Below are 17,707 nucleotides of genomic sequence, written 5' to 3'. Positions count from 1 at the left end.
AATTCATAGCAGTAGCAGGTTTAGGTGTCGCAAGCTTACTCAAAACAGAAGGAGAATCTAGTGCAGATCTAGATGGCAGTTCCTTACCTCCCCTCGTAGTTGAGGGAAAAATCTTAGTTCTTTCGTCTTTCAAGTTCCTCATAGTGATCAGCAGATATAAATCCCAAGTGACTCAAAGAATAAAGCTATGCTCCCCGGCAACGGCGCCAGAAGATAGTCTTGATAACCCACAAGTATAGGGGATCACAACAGTTTTCGAGGGTAGAGTATTCAACCCAAATTTATTGATTCGACACAAGGGGAGCCAAAGAATATTCTCAAGTACTAGCAGTTGAGTTATCAATTCAACCACACCTGGATAACTTAGTATCTGCAGCAAAGTATTTAGTAGCAAAGTAGTATGATAGTAATGGTAAAAGTGATAAAAGTAACGATAGCAGTTTTGTAGTAATTGTAACAGTAGCAACGGTAAAGTAAATAAGCAAAGCACAATATGTGCAAAGCTCGTAGGCATTGGATCAGTGATGGATAATTATGTCGGATGTGATTCCTCATGTAATAGTTATAACATAGGGTGACACAGAACTAGCTCTAGTTCATCAATGTAATGTAGGCATGTATTCCGAATATAGTCATACGTGCTTATGGAAAAGAACTTGCATGACATCTTTTGTCCTACCCTCCCGTGGCAGCGGGGTCCTAATGGAAACTAAGGGATATTAAGGACTCCTTTTAATAGAGTACCGGACCAAAGCATTAGCACTTAGTGAATACATGAACTCCTCAAACTACGGTCATCAGCGAGAAGTATCCCGATTATTGTCACTCTGGGGTTGTCGGATCATAACACATAATAGGTGACTATAGACTTGCAAGATAGGATCAAGAACTCACATATATTCATGGAAACATAATAGGTTTAGATCTGAAATCATGGCACTCGGGCCCTAATGACAAGCATTAAGCATAGCAAAGTCATAGCAACATCAATCTCAGAACATAGTGGATACTAGGGATCAAACCCTAACAAAACTAACTTGATTACATGGTAAATCTCATCCAACCCATCACTGTCGAGCGAGCCTACGATGGAATTACTCACGCACGGTGGTGAGCATCATGAAATTGGTGATGGAGGATGGTTGATGATGACAACGGCAACGAATCCCCCTCTCAGGAGCCCCGAACGGACTCCAGATCAGCCCTCCTGAGAGAGATTAGGGCTTGGCGGCGGCTCCGTATCATAAAACGCGATGAAACTTTCTCTCTGATTTTTTTCTCTGTGAAAGAGAATATATGGAGTTGGAGTTGAGGTCAGTGGACATCCAGGGGGACACGAGGCAGGGGGCGCGCCCCTCACCCTCGTGGACAGGGTGTGGGCCCCCTGGCCTTGATTCTTTCGCCAGTATTTTTTATATTTTCCAAAAGTTATCTCTGTCGATTTTCAGGTTATTCCGAGAACTTTTGTTTTCTGCACAAAAATAACACCATGATAGTTCTGCTGAAAACAACGTCAGTCCGAGTTAGTTTCATTCAAATCATGTAAGTTAGACTCCAATACAAGGGCAAAAGTGTTTGGAAAAGTAGATATGTTGGAGACGTATCAGGGGCATCTCCGGAGCTGTCTCCCCTTGGCCTGGTATCCTTCGAGACAACACCTCGGTGTCGTCCGCGGCCCTGGGGGAGGAGGCTGTCGGAAGTGAATCGATGTTCATCGTCGACGGGTCCAGCGATCCCTCTGAAGAGGAGGATATCTTGATGTTGGATTTGGCCGGACTGTAGGTGCATGTCTGGCACGTTAAGAAGCGATAAGGCAAACATACCAGAAATACTATTGTGTCCGGATACTTACGACTTAGCCAGGGGCTTAACCCTGGGTTCCCACTCCTCGCCGCTGTTGGTGGCTACGGTGGAGTAGCCCGGAAGGAAGGTTTTTCCCTTCTTGGACACCTCGGCCTCCCCATGCATGGAGGCCTTCCTCTTCTTTCTCCCCCCGGTAGGGGGGGATGGGTTTCCTCCTCCTCGTCGTCTTCGGTGGAGGAGTGTGTCTTGGTGTCTTCGGACATCATGTCCGATGCAACCTTGCGCTGGAGACCTTCTCTGGTCCCGCGGGCGTCTTCTTGGCCTTCTTCTCCGGCACCTCATAGGGCGCCGGAAACAGCATCTTTGTTAGAAGAGGCGATTCGGGATCTTCAGGTAGCAGAGCCGGACAGTTAATCTGCTTTGCATCGCTACCCAGGCCTGTAAGATCGACATGGAGGCTTAGATTCCTCCCGCGGATGTGCTTGTAAAAGGCATACCTTGCAAATATGAAAACTTACCGGATTGGCTCAGCGTTTTGCACTGAGTCCACGATCTTCGCTTATAGGCAGTTGAGGGAGTCCCGGAATAGGGGGTGTCCGGATGGCCGGACTATGACCTTTGGCCGGACTCCCGGACTATGAAGATACAAGATTGAAGACTTCGTCCCGTGTCTAGATGGGACTTTCCTTGGCGTGGAAGGCAAGCTTGGCGATACGATATGAAGATCTCCTCCCATTGTAACCGACTCTGTGTAACCCTAGCCCTCTCCGGTGTCTATATAAACTGGAGAGTTTTAGTCCGTAGGACGAACAACAATCATACCATAGGCTAGCTTCTAGGGTTTAGCCTCTCTGATCTCGTGGTAGATCCACTCTTGTACTACCCATATCATCAATATTAATCAAGCAGGAGTAGGGTTTTACCTCCATCGAGAGGGCCCGAACCTGGGTAAAAACATCGTGTCCCTTGTCTCCTGTTACCATCCGCCTAGACGCACAGTTCGGGACCCCCTACCCGAGATCTGCCGGTTTTGACACCGACATTGGTTCTTTCATTGGGAGTTCCTCTGTGTCGTCACCTTTAGGCCCGATGGCTTCTTCGATTATCAATCACGACGCGGTCCAGGGTGAGACTTTTCTTCCCGGACAGATCTTCGTGTTCGGCGGCTTCACACTGCGGGCCAACTCGCTTGGCCATCTGGAGCAGATCGAAAGCTACGCCCCTGGCCATCAAGTCAGATTTGGAAGCTTAAACTACACGGCCGACATCCGCGGGGACTTGATCTTCGACGGATTCGAGCCACGACCGAGCGGGCCGCACTGTCTTGATGGGCGTGATCTAGCTCTGTCGCCGGATAGCGCCCAGAGCGCCGCTTAGGTGTCCGCTCCGACCATTAGCCCGGAGCCGACTGCGCTAACCAGGGACGCACGGTTAGACGTCGCCCCAGGAGACGCAATCTCTACGGCGATAGAGCCGAATACTAGCCTAGTCCTTTGCAAGGCCCATGACTCCAAGGTGCCGGACTCTGTTTCGGACTCTGAATCTTCCGCACCCCTTCCGATGAACCCGATTGGGCTCCGATCATGGAGTTCACCACCGCGGACGCCTTTCAGCACTCGCCCTTTGGCGATATCCTAAATTCACTAAAGTCTCTCTCTTTGTCAGGAGAGCCCTGGCAGGATTACGGTCAGCATGGTTGGGATGCGGACGACGAAGAAATTCGAGGCCCACCCACCACCCACCTCGTAGCCACTATCGACGATTTAACTGACATGCTCGACTTTGACTCCGAAGACATCGACGGTATGGACGCCGATGAAGGAGACGACCAAGAACCAGCACCTATAGGGAACTGGAAAGCCACCTCGTCATATGACATATACATGGTGGACACCCCCAAAGCAGGGGATGGCGAGGAAAAAACGGAGGATGACCCCTCCAAGAAGCAACCCAAGCGCCGACGTCAGCGGCGCCGCTCTAAGTCCTGCCAAAGCAAAAACGGCGATTCCGGCACCGGAGATAACAACACGACGGACAGTGCCGAAGATAACCCCCTCCAGCAGGATTTAGTGCAGGAGGACAAAGGAGCCAGCCCTCATGAGAGAGTGGCCGACAGAGAGGTTGAGGACGACAACTATATGCCTCCCTCCAAAGACGAGGCAAGCCTCGAAGACGACGAATTCGTCGTGCCAGAGGATCCCGTCGAACAAGAGCGTTTCAAATGCAGGCTTATGGCCACGGCAAGCAGCCTCAAGAAAAAACAGGAGCAGCTTAGAGCTGACCAAGACTTGTTAGCCGACAAATGGACCGAAGTCCTGGCGGCCGAAGAGTATAAACTCGAGCGCCCCTCCAAGAGCTACCCAAAGCGCAGGCTGCTACCCCAACTTGAGGAGGAAGCAACTAAACCTACATCACCAGCGTACGATGCTCCCGATGGGCCACCCCGTGGCCGTGACAGAGAGGCCTTCAGGCCCTCAACCCAAGCCGCACCCCGGCACCGCTCAAAACATACCAGAGTACGGGGAGACGCAACAGACCTGCGGGACATATTGGAGAACAAGGCAAGGCAAGCAAGATCGATCTATGGATCGCATGGGTGCCCCGCTTCACGTGACGCCAGTCGTCACGCCGGACATGATAAGTACGGCCAGGCCGAATACAACAGACCAAGCTCATCTAAGTTGCGTCGTGATATAGCCCAATACAGGGGCGCCGCACACCCACTATGCTTCACAGACGAAGTAATGGATCATCAAATCCCTGAGGGCTTTAAACCCGTGAACATCGAATCATACAATGGCACAACAGATCCTGCGGTATGGATCGAGGATTATCTCCTTCATATCCACATGGCCCGTGGTGATGATCTACATGCCATCAAATACCTCCCGCTCAAGCTTAAAGGACCAGCTCGACATTGGCTTAACAGCCTACCAGCAGAGTCAATTAGTTGCTGGGAGGACCTGGAATCCGCATTCCTTGACAACTTCCAGGGCACTTATGTGCGACCACCAGACGCCGATGACCTAAGCCACATAATCCAGCAGCCAGAGGAATCGGCCAGGCAATTCTGGACACGGTTCCTAATTAAGAAAAATCAAATAGTCGATTGTCCAGACGCCGAGGCCCTTGCTGCCTTCAGGCACAACATCCGAGACGAATGGCTTGCCCAGCACCTAGGACAGGAAAAGCCGAAATCTATGGCAGCCCTCACGACACTCATGACCCGCTTCTGCGCGGGCGAAGACAGCTGGCTAGCTCGTAGCAATAACATAACCAAGAGCCCTGGTAATTCGGATACCAAGGACAACAATGGCATGTCACGTCGCAACAAACACAAGCGCCGCATTAACGACGACAATACTAAGGATACAGCAGTCAACACCGGATTCAGAGGCTCTAAACCTGGTCAACGGAAGAAGCCATTCAAAAGAAACCCTCCGGGCCCATCCAACTTAGACCGGATACTCGACCGCTTGTGCCAGATACACGGCACCCCCGAACAACCAGCCAACCACACCAACAGGGATTGTTGGGTGTTCAAGCAGGCAGGCAAGTTAAGTGCCGAAACCAGATACAAGGGGTTGTGTAGCGATGACGAGGAGGAGCCCCGGCCGCCGAACAATAGAGGACAGAAGGGATTCCCCCCGCAAGTGCGGACGGTGAACATGATATACGCAACCCACATCCCCAAAAGGGAGCGGAAGCGTGCTCTCAAGGACGTCTATGCGTTGGATCCAGTTGCCCCAAAGTTCAACCAATGGTCCTCCTGCCCGATCACTTTTGATCGAAGGGACCACCCCACTAGCATCCGTCATGGCGGATTCGCCGCATTGGTCCTAGACCCAATTATCGACGGATTTCACCTCACCAGAGTCCTAATGGACGGCGGCAGCAGCCTGAACCTGCTTTATCAGGATACAGTGCAAAAAATGGGTATCGATCCCTCAAGGATTAAACCCACAAAGACAACCTTTAAAGGCGTCATACCAGGTGTAGAAGCCAGCTGTACAGGCTCGGTTACACTCGAAGTGGTCTTCGGATCCCCAGATAATTTCCGAAGCGAAGAGCTAATCTTCGACATAGTCCCATTCCACAGTGGCTATCACGCCCTGCTCGGACGAACCGCATTTGCAAAATTCAATGCGGTGCCGCACTACGCATATCTCAAGCTCAAGATGCCAGGACCTCGCGGAGTCATCACGGTAAATGGAAACACCGAACGCTCTCTCCGAACGGAGGAGCACACGGCGGCCCTGGCGGCGGAAGTACAGAGTAGCCTCTCAAGGCAATTCTCCAATCCAGGCGTCAAACGTCCGGACAACGTCAAGCGAGCCTGAAGTAACCTACAACAAATCCGGCTGGCATGTTCCGAGCAAGCATAGCAGTGCGTCCCCAACCCCAGCCCTCGCCAAATGGTGATATCAGTACCACGCGTACATAATTATGCCTTAGAGATACCATGGGCATAAGGGGAGGGGCACAACTACGGCACGCCCAGAATGCGGCTCAACCGCACTAAGGGGCTCCCTATTCCGCCGTTTCCTTTTTTCACACTTTCAGGACCCAACTATTCGGAAGGCCTGTCCGGCAATACACTCGCCGAACACACGATGCAACAGCCAGGGAGAGAACAAGCCGTGTCAAATGTCCAGGTGGTCTCTATAACGAGCTTAATACCTGTTTTACTTAAAATCCCGCAGCTTGCCCCTGGAGGGGGACATGTCAAATAATCCCATCTCTTGCTTATCGCACTACTTGTATCGTTCTGCTTTCGCAGCAGCCCTTTTTTAATAAAAAATACATAGCTCTTATCTATTATTGTACTCATCTATTTTATATATATATACAAATATGTTCAGTCATAAAATTCTGCAACCGTACACTTTGGTACGGCCAATACACCAGGGGCTTAAGCACCCCATAACATGGTGTGAGAAGACCGAACACTCTCATGAGTGCGGCACCCCGAACTTATAGCACTATATGCATTGGCTCCGAATCATGTCTTTGGTCAATAGTTGGGTTTGCCCGGCTCCCATGTTTTGGTACCTTATGTTCCGCAATGTTGGCTAAGGTACCGCTGGGAGAACTACTGCGATTGTGTCCCAGTTGAGTTGGGTTAACACCTCAGTAGAGAAAGCTAAAACTGACCGTCATGATAGTGCGAGAGACCGGTCGCTGTTCGTGATGTTTTTCGAGTCCTTAAAGACTTATGCCGCTTAGAGCGAGGAACCGGACTTATCTGGCCCAGGCGTGGATAGCGCCCCGAACTCGGTCTTCCGAATACTAGGGGCTTCGCCGAAATTTAAAATTATAGAATTCTATGGCTAAGTGAGAGTGATAAAGCATTATAAGTCCGACGGCCTGGTTCGTTGTGCTGAGCGCCTCCCTAGATGGACCCAAGAATGGGAACAAGAGCGCTCAGGTTTATCCCGAACACCCCAGCACTCGTGGCATGGGGGTCGAAGCCGACGACTTGCATCTCTCAGATTTGATAAACGGCCGCACAGAAGGTAATATTTTAAATTAACAAGCGTTGCTTAACACATATGAAAAAAGTTTTCAGCGTACAGGATAACAAATGCGAGTCTACTCAAAAATTACATCTTTGGAGCATTCGTCCGCTATACGGCGAGCACCCTTCAGGATGCCCTTATAATACATCTCGGGCGTGCGATTGGCGCGTCCGTCAAAAGCTTCCCAGCATCCAGCTTGCCCCAGTGCACCTTAGCACGGGCAAGGGCCTGATGGGCACCTTCGATACAGACAGAGCGCTTGATGACCTCAATCCACGGACACGCGTCCACCAGCCGCCGCACCAGACCGAAGTAGCTCCCAGGCATGGCTTCTCCAGGCCACAGCCGAGCTATGAGGCCCTTCATGGCATGTTCGGCCACCTTGTGGAGCTCGACCAGCTGCTTCAGCTGGTCACTCAGGGGCACCGGATGTTCGGCCTCAGCATACTGAGACCAGAACACTTTTTTTGTCGAGCTCCCCTCTTCGGCTCGGTAGTATGCGGCGGCATCAGACACACTACGGGGAAGATCGACGAACGCTCCTGGAGAGCTCCAGATTCGGGTAAGTAGCAGATAATTAACTTTTATATTCTTGCTTTGCATAAAGAATGCCTTACCCTCCGCTATCTTCTTCATCGCCTCGATCTCCTGGAGGGCCTTCTGGGCTTCGGCCTTAGCAGTCTTGGCACTCTCAAGAGCCAAGGTGAGCTCGGACTCTCGAGTCTTCGAGTCACGCTCCAAACCCTCGTGTTTTTTCACGAGAGCCTGGAGCTCTTGCCGCACCTCCGCCACCCGCACCTCCTGCTTCTCTCGCTCGATGCGCTCCAAGGCCGCACTGTTTTCGGCCTTAGAGACCGCCTCCTTCAGGGTCACCACCTTGGTTATGGCCCCTGCAACATTTACGTTGGTCTTGTCATTTTTTGCAACCAAGTATTTCTATATACATTTACATGTGGTATTACATACCCTCCTTGTCCTCGAGCTGCTTCTTGGCACGGCCGAGCTCGTTCTCGGACCGCTCGAGATTCTCCTTCAAGGCATTGACCTCCGCAGTCAGTGCGGTAGAGGTCAGCAGCGCAGCCTGCATTCCCATATTGACACATTTTTATTAGACTCCTGCTTATATCTTTTTAGATCCTCAGCTCGGCTTTTCTTTCCGAACGCCGAACTGAGCATCAAGGGCTACTGTCTATGCGGTAATATTATATATATATATATATATATATATATATATATATATATGTTTTTTAACACATACCTCAAAGCCTATTAACAGGCTTGTATAGGCTTCTGTCAGCCCGCTCTTGGCACACTGAACCTTCTGAATCACCGCACTCATAACAGTGCAGTGTTCCTCATCGATGGAGGCGCCGTTAAGCACCTCCAGCAAATTTTCCGGCGCCTCCGGATGGACGGAGGTCACCGGCGTCGTAGGCTTGCCCTTCTTATGAAGGCGCCGCCTGTCGGACTCTGGAACCATTGATGGTTCCGGAGTAGTGTCCGGCCCGGGGCCGGACTTAGATACCTCTGGGGCTTTACCCCCTTTAGGCCTGGAGTCCGGGAGGTCGCCTTGAGGCGCCTCCAGGACCACCTCCTCCTGGTTTAGTCCCTTTCGGGACTCCACCTCGGTGTCGTCCGTAGGGAGAGGGGAGGAGGCCGTCGGAAGTGAAGCACTGTTCACATCCGACGAATCCAAGGAGCCGCTCGTCGAATCGTCGAGCTGAGCCTTGGGCGGACTGCATGACCAAATTCGGCGTCAGAAAATGCCAAATAACGGAGAAGCGCCATGAGTTATTCGAATATCCAGATGCTTACGATTTTGCCAGGGGCTTGACCCTGGATGGCCATTCCTCCCCGCCGTCTTCGGCATTGGAGGCGTAGTCCGGTAGAAGGGTCTTCCCCTTCTTGGACCCTCCGGCCTCCCCAGTTGGGGCGGCCTTTCTTTTCTTTCCTCCCCCCATTGGAGGTGGAGAGGCTTCTTCTTCTTCTTCTCCCTCCTCCTCGTCTTCGGAGGCGGAGGGTGCGTCGGGGTTATCGGGCGAATCCGACACCACCAGGCGCCGGGAACTCTTTCGAGTCCCCGTGGCCTTCTTCTTGGCCTTCTTCTCCGGCACCACATGAGGTGCCGGAACCAGCAGCTTCGTTAAGCGGGCGTCCGCTGGGTCTTCGGTCAAGGGAGCCGGACAGTCGATTTGTCCGGCCTTCGTCTGCCAGTCCTGTTAAAAAGATGGGAGTTTAGATCCCGCATAGAATCAAATCTATGAAAAACAAATGCCTCGTAAAGGGAAAATTAAGCTCACCGCGCTGGCTTGGCGCTTGGCGCAGAATCCGCGATCCTCGGTGACGGGAGGGGAGACCTCGGAGCTCTTGAATAGCACCTTCCAGGCATCGTCGTGCTTTGTGTCGAAGAGCCGAGACAGAGTCTGGTGCTGGGCCGAGTCGAACTCCCACAAGCTGAAAGCCTGTAGTTGACACGGGAGAATCCGGCGGAAGAGCATGACCTGGACTACGGTGACAAGTTTAACCTTCCTGACGATCAGGTCTTTGATGCAGGTTTGAAGTCCGGTCACTTCCGCCGAATTACCCCGTGACAGGCCCGTCTCTTTCCAAGATGTGAGCCGTGTGGAGATGCCAGATCAGAATTCGGGGGCCGCTGCCCATTCTTGGTCACGCGGCTCGGTGATATAGAACCACCCCGATTGCCACCCTTTGATAGTCTCTACGAAGGCGCCCTCGAGCCATGTAACATTGGCTATCTTGCCCACCATGGCACCTCCGCACTCCGCTTGGCAGCCGCCCACGACCTTCGGCTTAACGCTGAAGATCTTCAGCCATAGGCCAAAATGAGGCTGGATGCGGAGGAAGGCCTCGCACACGACGATGAACGCCGAGATGTTGAGGATGAAGTTCGGGGCCAGATCGTGGAAGTCCAGGCCGTAATAGAACATGAGCCCCCGGACGAACGGATGAAGAGGAAAACCCAGTCCGCAGAGGAAATGAGGAAGAAAAACAACCCTCTCATGGGGCCCGGGGGTGGGGATGAGGTGCCCCACATCTGGAAGCCGGTGCGCGATGTCGTCAGACAGGTATCCGGCCTTCCTCAGCTTTTTGATTTGCCCCTTTGTGACGGAGGAGGCCATCCATCTACCTCCCACTCCGGACATGATCGGAGAAGGTTGAGCTGGGAAGTGCGGGCTTGGGCGTTGGAGCCCGAGCACGCAGGGACGAATAAGCAAAGGAGGAAGAAGGCGTGAATGGAAAGGGCGGATTCTTATCCCCTTATATGGGCGGCCAAAACTACGAGCCCCCACCGGCCTAATAAAACTCACTTATCTCCCAAGCGCCGCGGTTAATGGCGCGGTTGGGTTACCCACGCCCGTATTGATGAGAATTCCGGAATAAGGGGACACGATCTCTGCTTTGACAAGACGTGCCAAGGAAACCGCCTCGCTAAACACGCTGAGGTGGAACAGTAAAATGAATAAAAGCCTGGCCGTGGCGTGATGTCACGCTGCGGAATACGTCAGCAGATTAGATTGGTGCAAATGTTATTCTCTCTATGGTGGCATGTGGAACTTATTTTGCAGAGCCGGACACTATCCTGGTGTTCAACATCTTCTATGAAGTATTCGGAGGAGGAACCCGCCTTGCAATGCTGAAGACAACTTGCGCGCTGGACTCGTCGTCATTGAAGCCTGGTTCAGGGGCTACTGAGGGAGTCCCGGATTAGGGGGTGTCCGGATGGCCGGACTATGACCTTTGGCCGGACTCCCGGACTATGAAGATACAAGATTGAAGACTCCGTCCCGTGTCCGGATGGGACTTTCCTTGGCGTGGAAGGCAAGCTTGGCGATACGATATGAAGATCTCCTCCCATTGTAACTGACTCTGTGTAACCCTAGCCCTCTCCGGTGTCTATATAAACCGAAGAGTTTTAGTCCATAGGACGAACAACAATCATACCATAGGCTAGCTTCTGGGGTTTAGCCTCTCTGATCTCGTGGTAGATCCACTCTTGTACTACCCATATCATCAATATTAATCAAGCAGGAGTAGGGTTTTACCTCCATCGAGAGGGCCCGAACCTGGGTAAAAACATCGTGTCCCTTGTCTCCTGTTACCATCCGCCTAGACGCACAGTTCGGGACCCCCTACCCGAGATCTGCCAGTTTTGACACCGACAGCGGTGGTACCTCGTTAGCCTTGAAAAGCACCTTCCAGACGTCTTCGTGCATCGTGCCGAAGAGCTCTCGCAGCGTCTAGTGTTCGGCCGGGACAAACTCCCGCAGATTGCAAGTCCGTCTCTAACACGGAAGGATCCAACAAAGGAGCATAACTTGGACCACATTGACAAGCTTGATTTTCTTGCTTATCATATTTTGAATGCATGTCTGAAGTCCGGTCAATTCTTCCCCTGAGCCCCAGGCTACGCCCTTCTCTTGCCAGGAGGTGAGCCGCATGGGGACGCCGGATCGGAATTCAGGGGTCGCCGCCCAGTTGGCGTCGCGCCGCTCGATGATGTAGAACCACCCCGATTGCCACCCCTTCACGGTCTCCACAAAGGAGCCTTCGGGCCAGGTGACATTGGGCATCTTGCCCACCATGGCGCCTCCGCACTCCGCTTGTTGGCCTCTCACCACCTTTGGCTTCACGTTGAAGGTCTTCAGCCATAGGCCGAAGTGGGGTGTGATGCAGAGGAAGGCCTCGCACACGACGATAAACGCCAAGATGTTGAGGATGAAGTTGGGGGCCAAATCATGGAAGTCCATCCCGTAGTAGAACATTAGTCCATGGAAGAACGGGTGGAGGGGGAAACCCAGCCCGCGAACGAAGTGAGAGAGGAATACAACCCTTTCCTGGGGTTTCGGGGTAGGGATGATCTTCCCTTTGGCCGGAAGCCGATGCGTGATGTCCGTGGACAAGTATCTGGCCTCCTGAAGCTTCTTAATGTCCTCCTTTGTGACGGAGGAGGCCATCCACTTGCCTCCCGCTCCGAACATGTTCGGAATGTTTTTGCGGAGAAGGTGAAACCTTGGGCGTTGGAGCTCGAGAATGGATGAGCAGAGGAGGAAGAAGGCGTGAGTGAAAAAAGGGGACTCCTTATCTCTTTATAAAGGCGACAGTCATGTGCCTCCCCACTTGTCCTAGAAACTCGCTTATTCACCAAGCACCATGCTAATGGCGTGGTTGGGTTACCCACGCCCGTATTGATGAGAATCCCATGATAAGGGGACACGATCTCTGCTTCGACAAGACGTGCCAATAAAACCGCCTCGCGAAACACGTAGTAGCAGGTTGAGAAAACGGTTCGAATAATGACCGAGCCACGGCGTGATGTCACGCTATGGAAAAGTTGTCAGCAGATTAGACTCGTGGAATATTGTACTCTCTACAGTGGTATGCGGAATTTGTTTTGCAGAGCCAGACACGATTCTTGTATTCAAGATCTACTTTGGAGTATTCGGAGAAGGAACCCGCCTTGCAATGCCGAAGACAATATGGGCGCCGGACTCATCATCATTGAACACTACAAGAAATATGTCAACTTGTGACCACCACTATTGGTCACTGAAAGGTCATGGTTTTTCATTTGCGACCTTTTTGTGACCAAAAACAGAAGGTCAAAAGTTGAAGGTCGTAAACTGACTATAGCGACCTTCTCTGTGAAAAGGTCGTGGAAGGCCACGACCAAAACAAAAGGTCATGGATTCTATGACCTTTTATTTTGGTCGATGGTTGTCTACCCAGGCCACGTCGGATCCGACGTGGCAATCTTTTTTTTTTTTGAGAAAATCCGACGTGGCAATCTGACGTGGCAAAATTGCGACCAATTGAGAAGGTCGTTGGTAAGATTCAGCCCAGTCCAATTCGACATTCTATATGGGCCGAGCCCAACAATTCAGCCCATTTTTTTTCTCTTTAACTTGAGTTACCAACATGGGCTTGACCCAATAATTCGGCCTTTTTTATTTCTAGGTCATGGCCTTTTAACATTGTTTGGGCTGTTATATTTTGGAGCTGGACCCACCAATCAAATGAGTCCCACTTGTCATACTGCCACACATTTGACCCACATGACAGAAATTTCAAAATTGCTCAGATTATTTTCATAAGTTGGTCCCACGAGTCAGGTTTCCATTTCACTGATTTTTTTCAAATCACATAATCATTATTTCAAACAAAATATAACAAATGCAGTTCAACAAAGAACACTAAATTAGTCTACTATAATCTGTACATAGTCTATTACAATATGTATAGTCTATTACACATAGACAAAACATACAACTATTTGCTACACGGCCTTGAACTTCAAATATACTTCCTACTTCACTTCCAGACTAGAGCTCCTGTAAATGAGAGGGAACACCATTTTCGGGTATGTTCGTAGAGTCCGAACGTAGGCACCTAACAATAAACCAAAAGAGTTAGAAACAAATTAAAAACAAATATACAAGACAGCTAGGGACTAAATCATGAAGCATATGTACATGTAACAGTAACAACCACAATGAATAGCTAGTTGAGATCAAAACAGACAGAATATAACCACACGTCACCTCTATCTATTTTGTGTGTACAAGTACAGAAAAATCTGTACCAATAATTATCTTGGACAAACTAAATTGCCGCTGTTATCCAGATAGATCAATCTGAAGAAACTACTATTCTAGGACTAATATGACCTAGTAATTCTAGGCAGCGCATGCAATCAAACATCACTAGCTCAGGTAGTACCTGTTGATGTTGCAGAGTGTGGCAGCAAGGTTTAGTTCTCCATCGACGTCACAGCCAATACTGATTGAGCGAGCTGTTATGGACCTGCAAAAACAATTAAAGAGAGCAAATAATAAGGTACCCTCTCCAATTAATTGCAGCTTTTGAAGGCAACTATAGTTGTTCTAAAAACATGGTTTCTACAACTTTAAGCCATTTAAGTACGAATAATAAGAAACAACATCTCTTGGGAAGAGTGTAGACAACTTTAACAGAACAAATGAGAAATGACTCTTTAACGCAATATCAAAACTACTCAAAGGTGAGAACTAAGAACATGCCATTTATCTTTCAAATGTCAAAGATCATCACTACAATCATCACATACACAATCAGGTACACAATAATGAGACTGAACGGGTGTTGTTTTTTAGACTGCACGGTCAACAACAACAACAAGTTTACAATATGTTTAGGTACACAAGCATGTGTAGCAAGTATTAAAAGTTTGATCTGTTTGGTGGAAGCCACCATTGATCTTGTTCTCACAGCCATACTTACACGCACACATGCAGTTTTAATTAATTAAATGAGCAGGCAACAAAGGCAATTGGAAATCTAGGGACGGGAGGTAGTGAGAGCAACGCTAGATATACACGAAGACAACCACATAATAAGATGGAGGTGTCTCAGTTGGTTTCAAAATAAGATGCACACAAAGACAGCCACATAAATATAGCAGTGCATAGTATTGAGGAAAACAGGGACATCTCTTTGCCAACATGTATAATTCGGAGCAGCAATAGCAAGCAGAGGGAGATGGAGATGCTACGTGTCGTCGTGGGTCGGCGTGGACGTGCTTGACCTCAGGGCAGGACCTCTTGGTCGCCCTAGGGGCAGAGGAGCAAACCCCTCATGGCCCTCATGCTCGAGAAGAGCACGGCCCAAGAACCCACCTGCATCTCAGGTTGGTTCTCCAAAACACACCTCCTGCAGCAAGATCCACCGGTGGCCTGCAGCATAGCAGAACACGAAGAATAGAGTTACATACACTGTCAGTGTTCATCCATGGCTGCCAGATTAGATCGAATCAAAGAGAGAAGGGGAAGGGAAGGGCTACCTTGAGGATCAAATCGAATCAGCATCGTCGCCTTCATGGTGTTCGGAGACCCATGGCCGGCGTGTAGCCACCAGAAACCCTAGGCAGGCCACGCGGTGAGCTGCACGACCTCTCAGTCATTCCCACGGGGAGAAGTCTGCCCGGTGCCACTCTGGTCAGGCTCCATCTTCCAGCTGCTGCGATCGATTAAAGTCAGAAAACTCATGACAAACAATTTAGATAGAGACGTGCAGGCTTCAGCAAAGGAATCATAACTTGCACCCTTTTCCAGTAGTGTAAAATTAAGTTGTGCGGTTTGGCAGTTACCTGTGACTGGGAATTCAGAATAACCGATGTGTGGAAACTAAAATAACTACTATTGTAGTAAACAGTGGACTATCGAGATGAATATTTGTATGGATGAACTCAAGGGTCACTCAGTTCAGAATTCACATATTTGTATGGATGAACTCATGGGTCGCTCAGTTCAGAATTCACATTGATTTGTATATATCTACCAAAACATACATTAGCTCATATACTCATATATTCATCTCGTGGGCTGCATTGGTTGAACCCTGTAAACAAGAGCAAAACACAGTAAGACATTTGCAGATGCTAATGTAATTTTCTTTTTCAAATGCTCTGTGCTGGATGTGGAGGAATCACTGCAGAGTAAAAAGAAAATCTATGATTTACAGAAGTGTAAGCTGGAGATATTGGTGATAGCAATTGGACCACATCTACACAAGAAGTTTACATAAGAGGTTCGCAGATTGTAATGTTGAAATTCAAATGCTGAATGTGAAATGGTCATTGCGGAGTAAAAAAACTACGTTTACAGAAGTGTAAGATGCAGGTATTTTGTGGTAGCAAATGGACCACATCTACTGCAAGAAATACAATGAAGACAACTGTTGTGATTTATTGCTGTTTGTTTTTGTCTCTCAGGTCTCTTGACCATATTCAGAGCAAGTTTTGTTTTGGTTTTTGCAGCGACATTCTCAGAGCAAAGCTGGTCCACGAGCTGGGAATATCAGTAGGATGCAGGTAAAGTCTTCCAGTATCACGTGAGAGATAGCCAACAATATCTACTGCAGTAGAAACATTCACACCACGGGTATTCAAGATGGTATCAAATTAGTGAGCATCAAAATTATTGGTTTCTCACAAACTACTGTCCTATGTTGTAGGGTTCAGACCTGGGCTGGGTTGATTTAATTTTGCAAATAAGTACAAGATATCATCTAGTAGTAATCAACGATCCCGCGTAGCTACCACTACAACACTAGTGTGTCACGGAGAAAGGAACGAAGAGGTGAGCCTCACCTTTCCAGGACAAGGAGGTGGCTGGGCTCACGGCCAACGGCTTGGGCGAGATGAGTTGCTGCTCTTGCTCGGGCTCAGGCCAGCTGTGTCGCCGCCTCGGAGCGGCAACAGACGGGCGGGGGCGAAGCTCGAGGTCGAGGAGCGCGGGTGGCGCGGATCCGGAGCGGCGACAGACGGGAGCGGGGGTGAGCGGCCTGGATCCTCGCGGGCCAGACCCCGATGATGCGGCCGGGCTAGAGAGTCGGCCAGATCCAGACGATGCGGCCGCAAGGAGGTGGCTGGGCTCGCGGCCAACGGCCAGGTCTAGCAACTTCATGGCGTCGGGGCAGGGGAGGAAGAGGCCATCCGCCCATGGCATCCTGGATCTGGGAGGGAGAGAACATGAGGTGAGGAAGTGAGGGAGGGATGTGAGGAGGAGGAGATGGAGTAAAGGGACGCACCTGAGTCGCCGAACCACGCCGGGGAAAACCCTAGCTACGGGAGACGGTCGCGGGTGGCGCTGGAAGACCCAGCGGAGCGAGACGAGCCCCAGGAGCCGCTCGTGTTATGCCCCAGGAGCCAGAGATCGCCAGAATCGTCTGGCGGCGGCGGAGAGAGAGGGCTCTGCTTGAGGTGGGAGGAGAGGAGGTGGGCGGTACGGAGGCGCAGTTTGGGAGGGACGGCGGGTGGGTGGCGGCGGTGGGTGGGAGACGAGGGGAGAGGGTGAGGGACGAGGGATCTGGAGCGGCGGCGTTTGGGAGCGCTAGGGTTCGAGTTCGGGGATGTGGGCCGGGCTTCGTGGGGTGAGAGGGTGAGGGAGAAAGGGCTGCCGTCGGATCCGGGAGCATCCGACGGCCTTGGAGGCACGATCCGCGTGACATGTCTATAGACCAATCAAAAACCAGTACACGTTATGACCATCTAAATTGGTCATAATTGACTTAAAATAAGGTATTGAATCATATAAACAGTTTTATGATATGAGAAATTCAAAAAAATAAAAACATTCTCATTGTGTCAGCAAATGTGACCTAGTTTTTTAGGAAAACTAACAAACTTGGAATTGAAATAAGACAAATATCTTTAAAAAGTGTTATGAGAAGTGATTTTTTAGAAAAAAAAAACATTTTCTATTTTCGGAGTGACAAAATTCCTTTTTTATGAAGAACTACCAATTATTTGTTTCAAAATGGCACCACACCATTTTCCAAAACTGTAAGACATAGTTTTACGTATAGTTGACCAAATCTTAACATGTAAA

The 17,707-nt window shown here is 50.1% G+C and overlaps 1 long non-coding RNA gene across 2 annotated transcripts; it reads right to left on the bottom strand.

The window, feature by feature from the left end:
* Nucleotides 1–13,433: 13,433 nt before the first annotated feature.
* Nucleotides 13,434–17,207, bottom strand: LOC119295470. Of its 2 annotated transcripts, none has more exons than XR_005144037.1 (6): nt 16,908–17,207; nt 16,468–16,832; nt 15,160–15,716; nt 14,822–15,052; nt 14,061–14,144; nt 13,434–13,730 (listed from the first exon to the last, which is right to left on the bottom strand). It is a non-coding gene; the product is annotated as an uncharacterized LOC119295470 (long non-coding RNA). The 2 variants fall into 2 exon arrangements; XR_005144036.1 differs by having other exon boundaries at nt 14,872–15,052.
* Nucleotides 17,208–17,707: the final 500 nt, after the last annotated feature.

The sequence above is a fragment of the Triticum dicoccoides genome, chromosome 4B, assembly GCF_002162155.2.
Source record: "Triticum dicoccoides isolate Atlit2015 ecotype Zavitan chromosome 4B, WEW_v2.0, whole genome shotgun sequence".
NCBI lineage: Eukaryota > Viridiplantae > Streptophyta > Magnoliopsida > Poales > Poaceae > Triticum > Triticum dicoccoides.
This window is presented reverse-complemented; position numbering and strand designations above follow the sequence as displayed.